Source organism: Puma concolor, chromosome D2, assembly GCF_028749965.1.
Source record: "Puma concolor isolate L17-30 chromosome D2, mPumCon1.1.hap2, whole genome shotgun sequence".
NCBI classification, from domain to species: domain Eukaryota; kingdom Metazoa; phylum Chordata; class Mammalia; order Carnivora; family Felidae; genus Puma; species Puma concolor.
In genome coordinates, this window is record NC_141677.1 from 59399621 (window position 1) to 59413702 (window position 14082).

A 14082-nucleotide genomic window follows, 5' to 3' on the forward strand; every position below is an offset into this window, starting at 1 on the left:
ATCTAGATGGGAATGGCTTGTTGATAGGTGCTGGAGGCCAAGGGAATGGTACATTAGCATCTTAGAGACTAGCAGACTCTCTCAAGGTTGCCTTTGCCCTTGGCTGTCAGGACTTGTCAAAGGGGATTGGGATTAATGCAGGAATACTGGCTGTACTTCCATGTGTGGAAATGGGTATAAACAGGACCTCCCATATGGGGGTGCTTCATGCATTTTCTAAGCACTTTCCCCTCTGTGATCTCATCTGATCTTTAGGACATAGATTTTCACCTTCATTTCGCTGATGGGGAAACTGAGACACAGAGGCTTCTTGCCAGAGTAGACACTGTTCTTTACTGGCACACCCAGGCAAGAGTTCAGATCTCCTGATTCTGGGTGTAATGGTCTTCCCAGTGTACCATGTTGCAGAGAACTGTGTGTTTATTAAACTAAAGGACTGAGGAATTACTAACAATAAGTTTCTAAAACTTCTTACCTAGCTGGAACAATGATAAAGTTCCAGTGTAGACTGAGGTTACTACTCTAATGAAATTAATGATGAAAATTCTAAGAAGCCCTAGGGTGTAGTCTGTGCAGTGTTATCTTGTGGTGAGGGGGCATGGGCATGTATAATGTATATCTGCATACATGGGCTTTGGATAAGAGATTGAAAGGGATATATGAAATTTTAACAGCAATTATGAGTAGTGAAATTATAGATGATTTTATTTTCTTCTTGATACTTTTTATATATTGATTGTATTGGTTATAGTTTTTTATAATGAGTCATTTTCCCTTTTTAATAAGAAAATATACATGTAACACATCTCTGGGTTTATAGATACTTTAGAGTTTCTAAGATGCATTCACTTATTAGTGGATTTATTCTTACTCCGTAAAAGTACTCTGAGCTGGTATTCTTTTATTATCCCCATTAGAAAAATGAAGTAACTTCCCTAATGTCACATCACACAGCTTATGAGAGGTGACACAAACCCAGACCTCCCAGCTGCTTTTTACATTTCTTCCTTCTCTGAGACCTTGCATTTGTTTGTTTGTTTGTTTGTTTGTTTGTTTGTTTAAGTTCTGGAGCAGCACCCCTGCCTCACACACAAACCTGTGGTCCTGCCCTCACTTCCCCTCCCTCGGGTGGCCTCTGCCTTAATACAAGGAACCCAAAGGTGGGTCTTTCCCTGTGTCTCCACCTTTGCAGTGCCGGGAGCAGCCTGCTGCCCACGATAGGAGTGCATGTCCACACATCAGTGAGATGGATTCTTTCACTCAATGTGGGGCGTGTGGAGACAGGAGTGTGGGTGCCCTCCTGCAGGCCTCCCAGGGAAAGGCCAAGAGGGAGAGAGTGTCCCTTGCAGCATAAGGGAGGTTGAGCCACTTGCTGTCTGGAGGCCGACCCGAGCGTGAGCCACCACACTGCCCTGGATGGACACTAGGTGGCAGAGAGAAGGGACGTGGTGACAGTGAGGCTGTGCTGTGCTGCTCAGAGGTTGCCACTCTCCCTGCCCAGGGATTGTAAATGGCTCTCCTGGGTGGTGTTGGGTTTCTTTCCTTCTGTGATCAGGTAACAGTCCCTGGACCACAGAACAATGGACTGAGTCAAGGGAGGAGAAGAGAGCCAATGTTGGGCCAGGAGGGTGGTGTGGGAATGAGTGGGGCCTGGGCATACATCCAGACTCACAGGCATGTCCTGTGTGACCTGACCTGCCGTGTAACTTATACTCCTGTTCCCTTATTGTTAAAATGGTGATGAGGTCCGTGACGTTGGCAATGCTTTTCTTGCAGGATTGTGTAAGGTTTAAGTTGATTCACTTGCTCAACAAATTATTTATTATCTATTGTGTTCCAGATCCTGTTCTAGGTGCTGGGGGTAGAGCAGTGACCAAAACAGAAATAAGTCCAGCCTTCATGTGGGGAGACAGACAATAAGCAGGTAAGTGTATAATAAAACTTCAGACTGATGAGTTCAATAAGAGAAATACAGCTGAGTAAAAGGCATAAAGGGGTAGAGGAGGCTATTTTATTTGTTTGTTTGTTTATTGTAATCACTACCCCCAACGTGGGACTCAAACTCACAACCCCAAGATCAAGAATCACATGCTCTGAGCCAGCCAGGTGTCCCCAGGAAGCTATTTTAGATAAGGAGTTAGAGGAAGACCTCTCCAGGGAGGTGACCCTGGAAAAGAGGCCAGGAAGAAGGGAGAGAGTGAGCTGGGTGGCATCTGGGAAGCACATTCAACGCAGAGGGAATGGCCAAGTGCAACAGCGTGGGTTTAAGCATGGCAGTGGATGTAACAGTCCTAACCTATCAAATGGGAACAAAAGGACCCTCCTCACTGATCTCTTGACCCCATGAGTAACAAAGAAGTGAGCACAGAAAGACAAGAATTAAACTTGACATTTCTAATGGTCCCTGGGGTCCTACCCATGAGCACCACCTCAGGAATAGGCAGAAAGAAAAAGAAAACACTTTCTTCATGCCAGAGCCAGGAGCACCTTAAATTTCATGATTTGTCTACAGTTCAGTCTCCCCGCTGGGACGTGGTTTCTGGAGGCAGGACTGCCTCTCACCTGTCAGGAGTCCCGTGGTGGGCAGGGGGTGGGGGGTGGTTAGGCTACCACCTAACCTGTGGTGAGCTACACAGCCTTTGGAATCCTGGGTTGCAATGCTGGTTCTGTCACATACTTGCTGTGTGAGTTCAGGTATGTTCCTTATCTTTCCTGAGCCTTGGTTTCTTATCTGTGAAGTGGGGGCATTTTTATAGCCAACTCACAGGAGTGCTGTGAGAATGAACAGGGCCTAGCATGTATTAGTACAAAATTATAAGTTGTTCATTGACAATGCCCACATTCCAGATGCCTGGCATATAGGAAGTGCTCAATAAATTTTTTTTTTTTAATTTTTTTTTCAACTTTTTTTTTTTTTAATTTTTAATTTTTTTTTTAATTTTTTTTTCAACGTTTATTTATTTTTGGGACAGAGAGAGACAGAGCATGAACGGGGGAGGGGCAGAGAGAGAGGGAGACACAGAATCGGAAACAGGCTCCAGGCTCCGAGCCATCAGCCCAGAGCCTGACGCGGGGCTCGAACTCACGGACCGCGAGATCGTGACCTGGCTGAAGTCGGACGCTTAACCGACTGCGCCACCCAGGCGCCCCTCAACATTTTTTAATTTATTTTTGGGACAGAGAGAGACAGAGCATGAACAGGGGAGGGGCAGAGAGAGAGGGAGACACAGAATCGGAAACAGGCTCCAGGCTCCGAGCCATCAGCCCAGAGCCTGACGCGGGGCTCGAACTCACGGACCGCGAGATCGTGACCTGGCTGAAGTCGGACGCTTAACCGACTGCGCCACCCAGGCGCCCCATGGAAGTGCTCAATAAATTTTGTGGAATGAAAGCTTTAGCAAAGAAAATGCTGCATGAAGGATTTCGTATTTAGAGCTGCTGCTATTACCCATGGGATATGCAGTGTCCCCAGGAGGGACACAGCCATCATCTTGGAACACCTGTGAGACAGGCAAGCAGAATTAACCCTCGAGTCTAATCCCTTGCTCTGGGGCCTGTTTTACTGTCTTGTGATCAGATGGAAAACATGTCAAACCATTAACTTGATAAGAACAGATACAGTGCCTGATATTCACCTGGAGCTAAAAAACAGCCTACTTGCTTCCCACCTAGGCACTGGCTGTCTTCCGGCTTCTGCACGTGGTGTCTCCCCTCAGCCCTCCCTGGAGCCTCATGTGGGCCTTGGACTCATCCCACCCCCACCCTCAGTGTTGTGTTGTGACCATCTCTGTGACTTGTGCAACGCAGCCTTAGAGTCAGGAGAGACAGACAGAAGATAAAGCAGAAATCTCAGGATTTAGCCAGATGTAAAATATACCTTAAATTCACATGTTCCAAAGGTGAGCCCAGCAAAAACCATCTCGGTTCATAATTGCCCATGTATTTGTGTGGATTAGAAACATTGAAACAAGTAGCTGGAAAAGGGGATTTGAAGGGAAAAGGGGAGAAGGCTTCAAGTGGAAGAACTCGGTGCTTGCATGGCCATAATTGGATGATGGCAGGAGGCAACTGGGGAGTGGCAGTAGGTTCTGAGTGGCTGGCAGGGGCACGTGCAGTACAAGCCTAGGAAAGTGTCTCCCCAGGTACTTCCACCTTGCTTGTTCTAATTCCAAGCAACCGGCAGCATTTTGTTTGCTTTCCTAAGACCCAGCCCTAGCATGAAAAAATAATGGTGACCTTGAGAACTTGCCCTCACTCTGTCCTGTGCAACCTGATGTAATGCAGATTGAATGTGTCTCCCCCCACTTCTCTGAGTCAGGGGTAGGGGAACTGGAGAGTGTTTATGTCTTCTGAAAGATGGGGAGGTGACCCGGAGGCCTGGGCCTCTTGCCCTTACCTCTACTTCTGTTCCTTGGGTTCTTTGTCCAGGCAGGCTGGACTCAGCTGAGTGACCCTTGAATGAGCTGCATTACTGACCTTTGGCATATCAATGCTAGGATTTTGGTGTGTTTAAATGAAGTGGGCTGCAGATCACGGCCAAAGTGGTGTTTTACGCTGGAGGATTCTGTTAACAACGGGTATGTGAGGGGCGCCAGGGTGGCTCAGTCGGTTGAGCGTCCGACTTCGGCTCAGGTCATGATCTCACGGTCCGTGAGTTCGACAGCTCAGAGCCTGGAGCCTGTTTCAGATTCTGTGTCTCCCTCTCTCTCTGCCCCTCCTCTGCTCATGCTCTGTCTCTCTCTGTCTCAAAAAATAAATAAAACAAACAAACAAAAAATGCGTATGTGAAACCAGGGAGAAAATAAGGTATAAGGATCCCCAAAATAAGAGTCCAAAGAACTGGCTGACATCCCTTGGCTATGTGGCCGTAAGCAAGGGCCTTAACCTTTTTTAGCATTTGTTTTTTCTTCTATAAAATGGGGATAATTCCTGCCACACCCGACACACGGGGTACTTATGAGATTCACATTTAAGCAAATTTACAACACATGGTATCAAGTGGTAGGAAATACATGGCTTCCCTCACACAGCGGTTGTGAGACTCCCCCACGCAGTTAACTCAATGACTAGCACATAAGAGATGTTCCATGAAGCATCATAAATAATTCTCATTGTTGCTCATAAGGATTCTGTATGTGCAAATCCTACGCCACAGAGCCATATAAAATGTGATTTTTTATTTTCATTTTTTAAAAATGTTTATTTATTTTGAGAGAGAAAGAGCACACGCCAGGGAAGGGCAGAGAGAGGGAGAGAGAGAATCCCAAGTAGGTGCCGTGCTGTCAGTCAGAGCCTGACAAGGGGTTTGATCTCACAAATCATGAGATCATGACTTGAGCTGAAATCAAGAGTTGGATGCTCAACTGACCTAGCCATCCAGGTGCCCCTTATTTTCTTTTTTTTTTTTTAAACATTTATTTAGTTTTGAGAGAGAGAGAAAGCACATGAACAGGGGAGGGTCAGAGAGAGAGGGAGACACAGAATCTGAAACAGGCTCCAGGCTCTGAGCTGTCAGCACAGAGTGCGATGCAGGGCTCGAACCCATGAACTGCAAGATCATGACCTGAGCCAAAGTCGGACGCTTAACTGACTGAGCCACCCAGGCGCCCCCCCGCCCCTTATTTTCATTTTTATTATCCTGGTGACATGCCATCTGTTCCAGCCCAGGCAGATAACTCCCCTCCAGGTGACTTTAGTAATCCCCTTGCCATCCTCCTTATATCTGGCCACTCCCCAATTCAGCTCCAGTCTCTTCTTCAAACATCATAATCGTCTCATTGTTTCTCTTGAAAAACAGTGTCCTTTATGGGCATATGACCTCAGCATCCTCCATATTGGTCTTTGAAGCAACCCCCCTTTTCTGCTGTCAGGATCAGCCATCTCTCCCCCATACCTCTGCGTATCCCTTGAGCTCTCACCACTGTGTAGAATACCCTTTTCTTTCCTCTCACCTTTCCTCAGTCTCAACCCTTCACAGTCCACATCAGCTCCTTCCTTTGGGAAGCTTCCTGTGGTTTACCCAACCCACAGACCACTCAGTTTATATGGGCTCAGTTTTCATTCTACAATTTTGCTTTTTCCTGCCCATAGCTTTCTAAACGTTCTTTGAGCCACGTGGCAGGGACTAGGTCTTTGGTTTCTTTTGGATTCCTGGCTGGCACTTAGTGGGATGTGCTGTACACATCCAAGGAGGCTGTCCTTGACCATGAGGCTTTCAATTCATCATCTACATTCTAGGCCCCTTTTTAGCAGCAGAAATTCCTTGAGGAGTGACACCACCCTTCCATGAAACATCTTAGGTCTGATGCTGAGGTGAGTCCATACCTCCCACCACACCCAGGGAAAGCTTTCACCTGATGCCTGCAAGGGGTAAACCCTGCATGACTCACAGCTATCTTACTCAGGTATAATTGCTCTTATTTTCTAATTTGGCAGGGACCTTGAAGCCAAAAGAAAGCCATGCAAGGAGTATGTCAGAGCCCTGGGTCAGTGTCTCTTCAGCAGGCTTACATTTTCCTCCTAGTTTATTTTTCTGTGTATACCTATAGACAGATGCCCAGGCTGTGTCTCCCCCTCTCCCACCCACCTCCCCCTACTCTGGTTTGGTTCTAGGCTTACCCGGGAAAGAGCACTCCTGAGCTCCATGTGCAGATTAGCTCCCAAGTTTCTCTTCTCTCCTTTGGTTTCTGTTCACTTGGCGTTTGTGTGTATGCTTGGCACTTGGCACTGATATAAGATAAATAGGAACTTGTCTTCTCTGGAGAGTCTTACAATCTGGTGGAACTTCCCCCACCCCCCTCCCCAGTGGTGACAGGCTTCTAAAGAGGGCCTCTGGATTTCTGGTCTCCTTTCTCATTTCCCTAAACTTTTTGGGTTAAAGACCACTTTGAGAATATTTCAAAAGTATGGATTCTGTCCCCAGAAAGGTGCACGCATATCCAATAGTTTGCATAAAACCCAGAGGGTGTACAGACCCCATGAAGCCCATCCACAAACCCACAGGCCCTAGGTAAAGAATACTTTTCCTCTTAAAAAAAATTAACGAAGATGAGGAAAGGGGAAAAAAAAAGAAAAAGCTCAAAACAACCTAAAAATAGAATACAAATGGAAACTAATGAACCTAATTCTATTTCAAATAAATAACATTACCACACTGCAGGGAGAGTAAACAAACAAAAACTAATTAAATTTTGGTTGAAGGAGTTTTTCCTATGGTAGCATGGGTTAGCAAACCTAAAATGCTTTTTGTGTGCTGGAGAATTGAGGAAATGAATAAATATACTGTGGGTAATGGGAGCCAGTTCTTGCTGTTAGAGAAGAGAGTTACAGATGTAAAGAGAAGGAAAACTAAAATGAATCTTGTGGTGTTGAATTAGAACTGGAGGTATCTGTATGAGTTCATGGTTGCGTGTGTGTGTACAGATATAGAAATAAATTAAGATATAAATATTGATTTATATTTCTTAGTTCCATCTGCTAAAAGGCTTAGACGTGGACACCCAGTAGCACTGAGCACACCTGGCATCCAGATCTTGCTTTCTAAATACCATTATGCACTAAAAGGAAACAGGGCTCCTTGGAGAAATGGCTGCTTTCAGGACTCAGAGAGGCAAAGTACAAGATGAACTTAGAATATCATGTTGTTCCAGAAATCAAGGGAGTGCTAAAAATATAGTGGCAATATGTCAAAAGGACAGAGGAAGCAGAAGGGGCTTCACTGGTCAAATCTGGGGCAATCTGAACATTAAAATAAATAACAATGGTAATATTACCACAGAATTTTCATAGAATAAAATAAGAACCTATGAACTTATAGTGTCCAGAATATATAAAGAACTTATACAACTCAACACCCAAAACACAAACTAATTTTTAAAATGGGCAGAATATATGAACAGACATTCTCCAAAGAAGACCCATAGGCCAACAGACACATGAAAAGACACCCAATGTCATTCATCATCAGGGAAATGCAAATCAAAACCACAATGAAATATCACCTCACACCTGTCAGAATGGCTAAAATAGAAAACACAAGAAATAACACGTGTTGGTGAGGATTTGAAGAAAAAGGAAACCTTGTGCGCTGTTGGTGGGAATGCAAACTGGTGCAGCCGTTCTGGAAAACAGTATGGAGGTTCTTCAGAAAGTTAAAGCTAGAACTACTCTATAATCCAGTAATCACACTACTAGGTATTTACCCAAAAAATGTAAAAACACTAATTCAGGGGGATACATGCACCCATATGTTTATAGCAGCATTATTTACAATGGCCAAATTATGGAAGCAGCCCAAGTATCCATTGATAGATGAATGGATAAAGAAGATGTAGCGTATATATACAATGGAATATTATTCAGCCATAAAAAGAATGAAATCTTGCCATTTGCAACAACGTGGATGGAGCTAGACAGTATAATGCTAAGCAAAACCAATCAGTCAGAGAAAGACAAATACCATATGATTTCACTCATATGTCAAATTTAAGAAACAAAACAAATGAACAAAGGAAAAGTGAGAGAGAGAGAGACAGAGAGAGAGATAGAGAAACCAAAAAACAGACTCTAAACTAGAGAGTAAAAACTGATGGTTACCAGAGGGGAGATGGTGGGGTGATGGGTGAAATAGGTAAAGGGGATTAAGAGTACACTTACCATGATGAGCACTGAGTAATGTACAGAATTGGCGAATCACTATTTTGTACTCTTGAAACTGATATAACACTGTATGTTAATATACTGGAATTAAAAAAAAACTTTAAAAAATCTATGAGCTCATACTAATGTAAATAAATAAATAAGAAGGGAGAACTCTCCCTTATAGAAGAATATCAACTGATAAATGTAGGAAGAATGATGAAGTTAGAATATAATCATTATGCAACCATTATAGTAATAATTGACAGAGACAAGAATCATCAGTGGATGCTAAAACTTGGAAGTTTGATGAAGAACAGGATATTTACATAAATGGAAAGCACCTCTCTCCAAATTACTTATCAGTTACAAAGTGAAATTAGTAATTTTACAATGGGTTCACCTGGTGAACACAACCATACCAATAAGGAGACAAACTGACCTCATGTGCTCCCTGATGTGGTGTCCTGAGAAGGACTCAGTATCATTTTGGTGGTGCATCTTCCAAAAATGCAGAGCCTGCATCTAATTGTGGGGAACCATCACACAAATCAAATTGAAGCCCATTCTACAGAATGACTGACTTGTAATCTAAAGAAAAAAAAATCTAGTTCATGAGATTCCTAAAAGGCTGAGGACCTGATCTAGATTAAAGAAGACTAAAGAGATGTGAATAAACAGTAAGTGCAACGTGTGATCTTGGGTTGGACACTGGATCAGGGAGGAAAAAATAGCTATGAAATAGGACATTATTGGAACAGTTGGCGAAATTTGCATATGAACTGTGAATCAGATAATAATTTTGAATCCATGTTACATACACACATATACACATCTACATACATATGTACGTACATATTCATACACGTACACTCTTGGGAACAGGCTGAAGCTCCAGGTCACAGCTGGAATTTCTTCTTCAGGAAAACTTCAGTTCTTTTCCTAAGGCCTTTTAACTAATTGAGTGAGGCCCACCCAGACTATTTTGGATAATCTTCCTTACTTAAGATAAACTGATGATAGACTTTAATCATATCCACAAAATACCTACACAGCAATGTCTAGATTAGTATTTGACTGAAAAGCTGGAGACTATAACCTTGCCACATTGTCACAAAAAACCTGACCATCCCATAATCCCAGCATCTACCCCAGGGCCCCTACCTGCTCAGTACATGTTTGTGCAGTGAAATGGCTCATTCCTAACCCCAGCACCATTTTCCCAGGCAAACCTCAGTGTCTGATCACAACCATTCTACTGTCAGCAGGTGGTTATCAAGCACAGTGCAGGAAATGATACCAAAAAGGCACAGCTCTATAGACCCCCTAGTGTAGGGAGACGAAACACAGCCAGATGAGTGCAAGACAACTTACAGGTGCATTCCCACTCGAATGTCTAAACCACCAAGTCCCTTTCATCTTCTTGTAACTACCTTTCTCAGGTTCCTCTTTTCTAGCTGTGACAGCCCCTTGGCTGGAGTGCCTTTGTCTAGCTTGCTCCCCCTCCAGGTTGTCCTATGTCTGGGTTGTTGGTGGAGTTGTCCTCAGACATGACTTTAGTCATCTCCCTCTCTGCTTAAGAACCACAAGAGCTCCTCATTAGCCAAGTCAAGTCTAGACACCTCTGCCTGGCTTTCAGGCTCCCCATAATCTGACCCTCCCTGAGTGACACGACAGCTGTTTTCATATTGGTGAAGGGCTGTCAGAGAGAAGAAGGATTAGTCTGATTCTTTGCTGCTCCAGCAGGCAGACGGAGATCATAGGTGGAAACTACAGGGAAACCTTGGTGCCTCAATACAAAGAATTCTTCTCCTCTGTTTTTAGTGTGTGAATGTGGGTTGCGGGGGTGGTGGGGTAAAGGTTGTGTTTCTGGACGTCTGACGATGTAGGGAATATTATTGTGTGCAGCACCCACAGTACTTGTTCTCTACGTACCGGTCACAGGTGGCAGGAAGTCACAAAATACTGCACATCCAGTCCCAACATCAATCGTGTGAAATTTCTGATAGTTTCAACAGACTATTGTTTACCAAGCCTCCTAAATCAACGAATGGAGACAACAGGAGGAATATTTTAGATTCTCAGGAAAATACGTATTTGTTTTGAATGCCTCATGTTTGTGTGGAATGTTTGTGTTAAAGAGAGAGGTGGGAGCCAAATTCTGTAAAGCCCTGTCGGCCATGGTGAGGAATTTGGCAACTGAAGCAGGGCAGTGACATGATCCTAGAATGGAAGCAGGAGACCATGAAGAATGAACTTTCGAACAGCAATGAACTTGGCAGCAATGTCACAAATGGCCTCCAGCAGAGATGAGCTCCCAGACACAGGAGTAGGGATGGGGAGCCCCCTGTCAGGGATGCTGCAGAGTGAAGTTGGACTCGAGAAGATATGCTGAGCAAGACGACTTCTAAGAATCCAACTTCTGACATTCTCCCCAGGCCAGCCTCCCCTGCCCCAGCCTCACATCTCTAGCCTGGATCTCTGCAGTGTCTGCAGAGAGGTGGTGCCAAACCGTCTCCCCGCTCAGAACCTTCTCGGCACACCTACCCTGCTCTCCTTTTTGTCCTTCAGATTCTTCATACCCACGGCAATGCTCTTGATAATAAATTATTACAAATGTGCAACAAGCGACTGACAGAATAAGCTCTTGTACATTCATATAATGGAATGTTGTGTAGCTATTTCCATTCAGGTGATGCAAGATTTAGCATGGAAAGATGGGCACCATATACTATTATGGGAAAGAAGCTGGTTACAGTGTGACTTGAATTTTAAATATTAACCAAAAACGCATAGAGAAAATACTGGATGATGTATACATCAAAATGTCATATTCTCTGGGTAATGGGACATCAAAATGTCATATTCTCTGGGTAATGGGATTAGAGCTATTTTTCTAAATTTTATAAAATTAGCGTGATTTGACTGGTACTGGCTTTTATGAAAGTATTTTTTTTTGAAATTTTTTTAATGTTTATTTTTGAGACAGAGAGAGACAGAGCATGAATGGGGGAGGGGCAGAGAGAGAGGGAGACACAGAATCAGAAGCAGGCTCCAAGCTCTGAGCCATCAGCCCAGAGCCTGACGCAGGGCTCGAACTCACGAACTGTGAGATCATGACCTGAGCTGAAGTCGGACGCTCAACTGACTGAGCCACCCAGGAGCCCCATGAAAGTATTTTTTAATTCTACCTTTTATCAAAGCCACCTCTTTCCCTGTAACTCTGACCTACACTTACCTTTTCTGACTCTAAATCTTGTTGGGTTTTTTTTTAATGTTTATTTTTGAGAGAGAGAGAGAGAGAGACGCACAGAGTGTGAGTGGGGGAGGAGCAGAGGGAGTGGGAGACAGAATCTGAAGCAGGCTCCATGTTCTGAGCTGTCAGCACAGAGCCCGACATGGGGCTCGAACTCACAGACCATGAGATCATGACCTGAGCTGAAGTCAGACGCTTTAACCGATTGAGCCACTCAGGTGCCCCTATATCTTGTTGGTTTTGTATAATCCGGTACATGGTTGTAATCTGTTTTGTGTTATTCTAAGATTGTTTCATTCATGTTAGTTTTGTCTCTACAGTTAAGTTTTCTCTGGCTAAACTGGTTTGGTCCTTGATCCTTAAGGTACCACATGACTTACCTGGCTTTCCAGAGAGGACCTAGACTTGGGAATGCTCCCAACGCCCATAGCTCTCATGGGGATTGGTTCCTGACCCAGGGATTCAGGAACCAAGAATGTTCAGCCCTATCACACTATTCCGCCTCTGTCTCCTCTGGTGATTGGATCGAGAGACCTGAAGAACCTGAGGGGCTGTCCGAATTCTAACCCAGCTGTTCTCCAGCAGCTAGGGCACAAGTGGAGATTGGAAGGTGACTTTTGCATTCTTTTCTCGTTGCTTGTGAACAACATTAGAGCTGAGAGAATCTTTAGTGACTATCATTCTTTTAGATTACCTGTATCCTGTTCTTGAGAAATGGCCTTATTGCCACAGTGCCCACTGTGCTCTGGATACCCTGCCAGAACAGGAGCTTTGTAAAGCCGACTGCAGGGACAGGTCTGGAGAGGCATCCCTTTGTTCTCGTGCCTCATCTGTGCTGGGAGGCAGCTGCTCTCTTACATTTTTACTAGCAGACCCTCTCAAATGACCTTTCCAATGATTTCAGCGTTCTCTTTTTACTCCATAGGCGATTCAAACTCCAGTGACCACAATTTAGGACTGTTAACATCTCTCTTTTCCATCACTAAACCAAAGGGGCAGCATGGCTTCCTTAAATAAGGCTTAGAACAGAAGACCCTGCTGTTTTCTTGATGTTTGTTTGTTTTTTTTCCAAGTGCATTCAGACGTGATTCTCCATAGAGACCTGAAGGGCTGTCAGGTGGAAGGAAGGACAAGATTTATTCTGTAATGGATTTCTATTGCTTCTACAGCCCTAACACTGCTCTAGTCTGGCACTTTCTCTGTCTCCCTTGCCACAGTCCTGGTCAAGACCACCGTGCAGCCATGCCTGCATGACTGTGACAGTCTCCCATCAGGTCTACCTGCCCGTCCGGTCTTGCTCCTCTAATCCTTTCCCAGAGAGCCTAAGTGATCTGTTTAAATTGTGAATCTGATCACACCACACCTCTGCTTAAAATCTGTAATGCCTCTGTGCTGCCTTCAGGATAAACTCTAAACTCCTTAGCATTGCTTTTAAGACTCAGCTCCTGCTTAGCTCTCCAGTTGCATGCCTTGCCCAGACTGCCAGTCCTACCAAATCCCTTGTGTGCTGATCCTGGACACTTCTTATTCTCCCTTACCTCCAGGTCTTTCTCTAGAACATTTCCCCTCCTCTCTTCACCTTTTAGTTTATTTGCCTTCCAGGCGTCGCCTCAGATGTCACTTCCTCCAGAAGCTACCCCCAGTCACCCAAGGCCAGGCTGGGTATTCTTATGCATGTTTCTTGCCATTTTATCTTACAGGTACCTGTTTACATCTGTCTTCCTCTCCAAACAGTAAGCTCCTTGAGGGCTGGGATGGTTTTATTTATCACCATAACCCCAACACCAGCGTCTGACAGACACTCAATAGTTATTGAATGAATGAATGAATGAATGAGTGAATGAATGAATGACAGATGACATAACAAGGATGCCAGATGGACCTTTTTGGAGGTAGATTTCCACTCTGTGCACTGAAGAACTTGCTACTAACTGGTAATATCCAAAAAAGGGAACAGACCAACCCACAAAGCAGTTAAAGTCCTATCCCTGCAAGTCTGCAGACACAGCCTACGTGGTCCTCGGGAGGGAGCTTCTTCAGGGGATGGCAGGTTGGGGTACGTGCGCTCCACTCATTTCCCATCTGCCAGAAGACCCAATTAGATCCACTTCTGAGAGCCAAAGCTCTGGGTTGGGGTATCAGCTCTGCATTTACTGTGAGAACTGGGGCAAGAGGCAGCCTCTCTGAGC

General features: G+C 44.5%; 1 long non-coding RNA gene across 1 annotated transcript; it reads left to right on the forward strand.

Moving 5' to 3' along the window:
• Positions 1–1836: 1836 nt before the first annotated feature.
• On the forward strand, positions 1837–11265 carry LOC147576111 (uncharacterized). The gene is made up of 2 exons (XR_015242008.1): positions 1837–1924; positions 10582–11265. It is a non-coding gene; the product is annotated as an uncharacterized LOC147576111 (long non-coding RNA).
• Positions 11266–14082: the final 2817 nt, after the last annotated feature.